Raw genomic sequence first — 8,439 nt, forward strand, 5'->3', positions numbered from 1 at the left:
AAAATGTTTGCCTGTTTGTTCTTTTATCCAGCTTTTGAGTTGTATAAATGTATAAATATAAGTTTAGGCAAGTTCATATTTTTGCTTGATATAAGAGATCCCCAATTGTGTGTATCCTGGCTAGTTTCCAATTGTGTGCAGTTATGTCCAAGATACCAGGCTGTAAAGCTGGGTTCTGCCACAAGGGGGTGCTAGTATATATTTTATTATTCAGTCCCATAGTGCCATAAGGGTTATGGCAGCATTTTAGGGTATGGTGAATGTAATGACCTTCAATACAGCCAGAATATTTAAGTCCTTTAAGGGGAAGTGAATTACACATATATATTGTTCAATATATATCCCCGCAGTGGGTTCACATCAAAGGTAAATAATGAATTGTATACATTTGATTAATATCATTACAGATGTTAATGCCCAAATAGCAGAAACTTTTCGGGCTCCATTTAAACCCAGTTATAGACTGAGTTTGTCTTCATGTAGAGTGGTTCAAGGGCATCATGGCACTTTTGGCATAGTTGATTTTATAACTTGAAGCTTTACTATAAGAGCTAGTATCTAAGAGCATCAGGTCAGGAATAGATTTTTGAGGGTCACTCATAAAGATTAATAGATCATCTGCATAAAGAGAGGTTTTAAAGTTCAGAATATTGATTCGAATTTGTTGTATAGCTTTATTATTACGTAAAGCTCTTGGTAATGGCTCAATAGCTATTATAAATAAAAGTGGTGAAAGGCAGCAACGACGACATCCTCTTTCAAGAGAGAAGGGTTTTGATGTAATACCATTTGTCACTACCATAGCTACTGGTGTTCGATATAATATCTTTATCCACTTAAGAAAGGAGTCTCTAAAATTCATAGCATAATGTTTTAAAAAGGAAATTCCATTCAATATGGTCGAAAGACTTTTCAGCATCAATCGCAAGGCCTGCTCTTGCCTCCGGGGCATCCTTTAGTTGTAACATATCAGATTTCCTATAAAGTCTGTTTGTAGAATTTTGGAGAGAACCTTAGAAGAGATATTGAGCAAAGAGTTTTGTCTGTAAGAGCTTCATAATTACTCATCCTTCCCAGATTTTAAGAAAATATTGATGACAGCTTCTTCAAATGAATTTGGTAATTTCCTGTTTTTATGAGATTCTCTGAACATGTTAATTAGAGGAGATACCAATAGGCTTGAGAATTTATTTTTAAAATCTGCAGGAAACCCATCAGGTCCTGAGGCCTTGTTATTTTTTAACATGGAGATTGTATCAATGATTTCCTTTTCAGTTATATCAGCATCTAGACTCTTTTTCATGTCTTTTGAAAGTGTACTCAAATGTACCTGCTTCAAGAACATTTCACTCAGTTGGTTCTACTTTGGTTTTATACAATTTTTTATAAAAATTTTCAAAACATACATTAATCTGTGAAGGATCAACAATCACCCCACCCTCCTTTTTTCTAAACTACGGATTTTAAGGTAAATTTATACTTTTACTCTTCATTCTCAGTTTCAATATGTTTTTTTCTAACTTGAGAATATCTTCTAATTTTGCATAAGCCTTTTAATACTCTCTGTTTTGATTAGCAGTATGTGGGATAATCTGCGATAATCACGAGTATAAGCAAGCAAAGACTCCCAGACCGTTGTGGCTGAAGCTGTATCAATATTGATGATAATAATGATGATAATGATAATAGTTCCTTTTTAAATCATAACTAGTTGTGCTGATTACTTAGTTAAAATGCATCATTGTTCAGGTACAGATCCTACATGTTGACAACACTCTAGAGCTTTTAGGTCCATTTTCAGATTGAATCAAAACTGTATTCCAAATTACACTTCATTTCAATATGCAACCTTTTAATAACCCCTTGCGCTTAGGGGCCTATTTTTCCTAAACCCCCAATTTAAAACATAATCTGTTCCTGAACCCTTTGTAGAACAAATAATTGGCTGGAGCCTTTGTGAAGCTGAGCCTCTGATGTCTGGTTTACTCTAATTATAAGAAAAAACAAGCTCTGCACAGAGGCATTCAGGTTTTAAATGCTTTCTTTGTTAAATATATGAGGGATAATCTGATTGACACTGAAATGAGCATTGGTTGGGTTTTGACAATCCTTTTTTTAAAGCTGAAGGTAAATTCGTTAAAAATAAAATGAGTTTTAGGGACTTCAATCAAAAATGTCCTATTAATTCGTAATTTTATTTTCCAGTATTTTTTTTATATGTGGGTTTGGAATACAAACTGACCCTGATTCTTCCCAGAATTATTGATTTAAGTCGAAATAAAGGTTTCAGCTTTTTTTTTTATGTACCATACTTTTCGGGCTACACAGCGCTCCTGAATAAAAGCCGCTCACACGAAATGTACCTAGAAAATAGGAATTGTCTCGTGATGCACCCACGGTCTGCTGCACTGCAGGAAAGATTAGACCAATTCCTCAGTGAATATGAGTCTGATTGTAATAAAACACACAGCATTTCATTTCACAACACATCTGAACTGTCCCCACAGTCACTCTGTGTGAGCGTATTTACCTGTATCTGTGTCTTCACATCTGGTTCATCTGTTCATCTGCTCTACAGCATATCAAGCATTATCAAGGTACAGCATATCAAGCAGCATGAGAGTCCCCTTTCATAAGATGGTGGACAAAATGGAATAAATAAAGAAAGTCCAACGTGCGTGGAACAAGCGTATGGGCGAGGGGTGGGTTTGGGGTAATTTGAACTCTGGTTGTTTTGAAGTTTTACATTGTAAAGCCCGATGATCAATGTTGGGTTAAAACAAGCTGTCTGTATGGATTGTAAATCAGAATACCAAATGAAATATATCTGTCAATTAATGCAAAGCAGAAGCTGCTTATGACAGCTGGAAGCGTCATACATGCTGAATGGCCTATTGTTGGATGTTCTAACAGTATTTACAGTATCTGACAGTATCTTTCTTATTAGAGCAAATTTAACTTCCGTCACACAACACAATGGGTTTACATGTATGCTACTGTTGAAAGGACACTTTAAAAAATCTTATTACGCATTCGGGAACATATATATGTATATTAGAATCACAATTACTTATTTGATTTAGCCCTGAGGGGGCTTGTGTTCCCTGCAAACAAGCAGATGACACGCAAATGGACAATAATCAGACTGGACATCTTATTATAATAATAAGAATAGACTTATTATTGTTGGCCAATATTGGTATGGTATCAGAATATTTTGAAATACAATTAATCTGTTTTGTATTATTATATAGACTTCCCCCCCGTTATCAATACGATTTGGATTATTCCCGTCACAATATGTCCTTGACACACACATTACAAGTGAATGCAAGTCCAGAAACAAAAATGTACATTCTTGCATAATTACATACAAAGGCAAAAGGCAAAGTGTGTGAAATAAGCACTCCCACAACTCAAACGGCAGTTCACTTGACTTTTTCTATTGCGAAGGGAAGAAGTTCATGCATGCTCTCTGCCTCAGGTAAATGCGAACGACGTGTCCTTTCAACGACGTTGAAAGGACACTTTACATTACATTTGCTTGTTGGTTGACTTCAAGTTGTTGTTGCATCCTCTCCATGACTCTCATCTGTTTTCTCCTTAATTGGCAGTTGGCAATTGGCAGTGCGTATATCATTTTCATTTGCGCTCACTCGAGTTTGTACTTCCTCCATTTGCTTAAGGTAACAAAGTGGAATCTCTGGAATGTGCATGTGAGCTCAGCATTTCTTTGGTCGACTAGATTATATAGTGATTCCATGTCTACTCGTTGCTGGTTTGCACTATCCATTGTAGTAGATCATGTCACCTGCGGAGGTGGTGTGTGAGTTTGCAGATTGGTGTGGTGCTCGTGCCTTCTTTTTCAAGTTTTGATTTGACAGTTCGGCTCACAAATTTTGCGACAGTGTGTTGCCTCACTGCATTTAGATTTGTATTTATAGCTGATTTCTTGGTATAGAGGAGAGTCACGTCACTGCTCATGCCACTGCTGCCATCTTTCTGGGATGTCATTTTAAACATATGATCTAATGTCCACCTGCTGTTGATTGTAATGTAAATGTACATAGTTTTTTTATGATTATTACTTTTATTTAAAAGTTGTTTTCTTTGATGAACTCTGAAGATGAATTTAATGGACTAATGGTCAGTGCCTGCGGACGTCTGGGGAGGGAAGGATGGGGCTTAGAATCATTTTTAAATGGTATAAAACTGAATTGATACAGGATTAAAAATAAATAAAAAAGCATCTCTCCCTCTCCCCCCATCTCCCTCTCCCTCCCTCTCCCTCCCTCCCTTTCTCCCTCTCTCTCCCTCTCTCCCTCACCCTCCCCCTCTCTCTCTCTCTCCTCTCGCTCGACTGGCTCCGTCACAAAATTCTAAAGATTAAAGCCTAAAGAATAAAGTCTAAAGAATTCCGCAGACACTCATAATGCCCAAATTCATTTAAATGGGGAAAACTAATACTTTTGAAAATTTCGACAATTCTGCAAAAAGTACAAGTTGTTCAAATGTCAAAAGTAATAGCACACGTACTACTGTGAAAGCGATCATAATGAGGTACAACATGTTGAAATCGGTTGAAGCGTCAAGGAGTTGAAACTGGCTAAATGGAAAATCATGGAAAATATAATAATAAAAAATACGTGAAATACAAGAACATATAGTGCCTGCGTGACATCACGCAGATACTCGAACACCAGTGTTCTTTCAGCCATGTTTAAATATATATGCTGTATCTTTGGAATGTTAAATCATGAACAATTTTTAAAACATTTAAAAAGAAAATACAGCACAGAACTGCTGAGGTTTGGCACATAAATGTGTGCACATTTCTTTGCAAACAGTTTATTGTGCCAGTAAATATATAAATGCAAAATAAAATCATTCGCACGATGCACTTGGTGCCTTATTTGCTCTGCAGAAGCTCGAATGGTTCAGGAGGCACAGACCTCTAAAAGAAGCTACTCTCCTCTCTGGTTCTAAAAGCTCATGTTAGAGAGCGGAGGATGAACGGGTCACAGACTGAGCCGCTGCAGGAGAAGGATCAAGTGCTGCCCGTGCAGTATTGCACCTGTAGTGGTCAGTAAAAACACTTCCAGCTTCAGCAGCGGAAGAAAAATAGGCTTATTGAGTGTCTGCGAGATGTCTCGCAGACACTATATGTTCTAGTGTTTTTTATTGAGTGTCTGCGAGATGTCTCGCAGACACTATATGTTCTAGTGTTTTTTGAGTGTCTGCGAGATGTCTCGCAGACACTATATGTTCTAGTGTTTTTTATTATTTTTGAGTGTCTGCGAGATGTCTCGCAGACACTATATGTTCTAGTGTTTTTTATTATTATTATTATTATTATTATTGAGTGTCTGCGAGATGTCTCGCAGACACTATATGTTCTAGTGTTTATTATTATTATAATTATATTTTCCAGTTTTTTCCTGACCTTCGGCGCCTTTCTACTCCTTAACGCTTTCATCGATCTCAACAAGTGATACCTCATTATGATCGTGTTCACTGTGTCATTAGTGCTATTACTTGTGACATTTGTACTACTTGCACTTTTTGCAGTATTTGTAAAAGTATAATATTTAACCCTTTCATGTCCAAAACCTTTGGCGCCTTTCAACTCCTTAACACTTTCACCGATTTCAACAAGTGATACCTCATTACGATCGCTTTCACTGTCTCATTACTGCTATTACTTTTGACATTTGTAATACTTGTACTTTTTGCAGTATTTGTAAAAGTACAAGTATTTTCACACTTTTCGACCTTCGGTAAGTCTCAACTCCTTGACGCTTTCCCCGATTTCAACAAGTGATACCTCATTACGATCGCTTTCACAGTCTTACGTGTGCTATTACTTTTGACATTTGTACTACCTGTACTTTTTACAGTATTTACAAAAGTACTTTAACCCATTGTAATAAATGTGGCATTGAACACAATTCATGTTTTCAACAAATATTAACCCTTCCACACTTCCAAACACTTTCAACACATACAGAATTCAACACATGTAGTACTTGTACACACATGCAGTACTTTTACATAAAAAAAAATACTTTTACACCAAAAATACTTTTAACACAAAAAATACTTTTAACTCAAAAAGTACTTTTACACAAAAAAGTACTTTTACACAAAAAAGTACTTTTACACAAAAAAGTACTTTTACACAAAAAAGTACTTTTACACAAAAAAGTACTTTTACACAAAAAAGTACTTTTACACAAAAAAGTACTTTTACACAAAAAAGTACTTTTACAAAATAAACACTTTTACACAAAATAATACTTTTAACACAAAAAATACTTTTAACACAAAAAATACTTTTAACACAAAAAATACTTTTAACACAAAAAATACTTTTAACCCCAAAAATACTTTTAACACAAAAAATACTTTTAACACAAAAAATACTTTTAACACAAAAAATACTTTTAACACAAAAAATACTTTTAACCCCAAAAATACTTTTAACACAAAAAATACTTTTAACACAAAAAATACTTTTAACACAAAAAATACTTTTAACACAAAAAAGTACTTTTACACAAAAAAGTACTTTTACCACCTACTTACCCAGCTCAACCAACCGTCCGGCCTGTCTACTTTTTCCCATGGAGGTTTTTTTAGTTTTTCCTGGCCGAGGAGAATCCTAAGGACAGGGGATTCCCAGGACATCGCCCCTCGCACCTGCTCCCCATCTTCAATCAACGCACCCAAGTCCCTGTCCCTGTGGCACCTCTGCTCCCATCAGTGCATTTGTTTTCTTATGCCGCCATCTAGTGGACACTTTAAATGTGGTAGGCAGAGCACATGTTTCGAACACACCCAAGTCACTCCTCCCTGTGGCACGTGGCACCTCTGCTCCCATCAGTGCATTCGTTTTCTTATGCCGCCATCTAGTGGACACTATTACTTTTGACATTTGTACTACTTGTACTTTTTACAAAAGTACTTTAACCCATTGTAATAAATGTGGCATTTGAACACAATTCATGTTTTCAACAAACATTAACCCTTCCACACTTCCAAACACTTTCAACACATTCAGAATTCAACACACTAGTATTTAAACACATGTAGTACTTTTACACACATGTAGTACTTTTACACACATGCAGTACTTTTACACAAAAAAGTACTTTTACACAAAAAATACTTTTAACACAAAAAATACTTTTAACACAAAAAGTACTTTTAACACAAAAAATACTTTTAACACCAAAAATACTTTTAACACAAAAAATACTTTTAACACAAAAAGTACTTTTAACACAAAAAGTACTTTTAACACAAAAAATACTTTTAACACAAAAAGTACTTTTAACACAAAAAATACTTTTAACACAAAAAATACTTTTAACACAAAAAAGTACTTTTACACAAAAAAGTACTTTTACCACCTACTTACCCAGCTCAACCAACCGTCCGGCCTGTCTACTTTTTCCCATGGAGGTTTTTTTTAGTTTTTCCTGGCCGAGGAGAATCCTAAGGACAGGGGATTCCCAGGACATCGCCCCTCGCACCTGCTCCCCATCTTCAATCAACGCACCCAAGTCCCTGTCCCTGTGGCACCTCTGCTCCCATCAGTGCATTTGTTTTCTTATGCCGCCATCTAGTGGACACTTTAAATGTGGCAGGCAGAGCACATGTTTCGAACACACCTAGTCACTCCTCCCTGTGGCACGTGGCACCTCTGCTCCCATCAGTGCATTCGTTTTCTTATGCCGCCATCTAGTGGACACTATTACTTTTGACATTTGTACTACTTGTACTTTTTACAAAAGTACTTTAACCCATTGTAATAAATGTGGCATTTGAACACAATTCATGTTTTCAACAAATATTAACCCTTCCACACTTCCAAACACTTTCAACACATTCAGAATTCAACACATTAGTATTTAAACATATGTAGTACTTTTACACACATGTAGTACTTTTACACACATGCAGTACTTTTACACAAAAAAGTACTTTTACACAAAAAAATACTTTGACACAAAAAATACTTTTAACACAAAAAATACTTTTAACACAAAAAATACTTTTAACACAAAAAGTACTTTTAACACAAAAAATACTTTTAACACAAAAAGTACTTTTAACACAAAAAAATACTTTTAACACAAAAAATACTTTTAACAAACAAAAAACTTTTAACACAAAAAATACTTTTAACACAAAAAATACTTTTAACACAAAAAGTACTTTTAACACAAAAAATACTTTTAACAAACAAAAAACTTTTAACACAAAAAATACTTTTAACACAAAAATACTTTTACCACAAAAAATACTTTAAACACAAAAAGTACTTTTAACACAAAAAATACTTTTAACACCAAAAATACTTTTAACACAAAAAATACTTTTAACACAAAAAGTACTTTTAACACAAAAAGTACTTTTAACACAAAAAATACTTTT

Source organism: Eucyclogobius newberryi, unplaced genomic scaffold (genome assembly GCF_026437365.1).
Source record: "Eucyclogobius newberryi isolate DKJ021-1_F unplaced genomic scaffold, fEucNew1.0.hap1 SCAF_4, whole genome shotgun sequence".
In the NCBI taxonomy this organism is placed as follows: domain Eukaryota; kingdom Metazoa; phylum Chordata; class Actinopteri; order Gobiiformes; family Gobiidae; genus Eucyclogobius; species Eucyclogobius newberryi.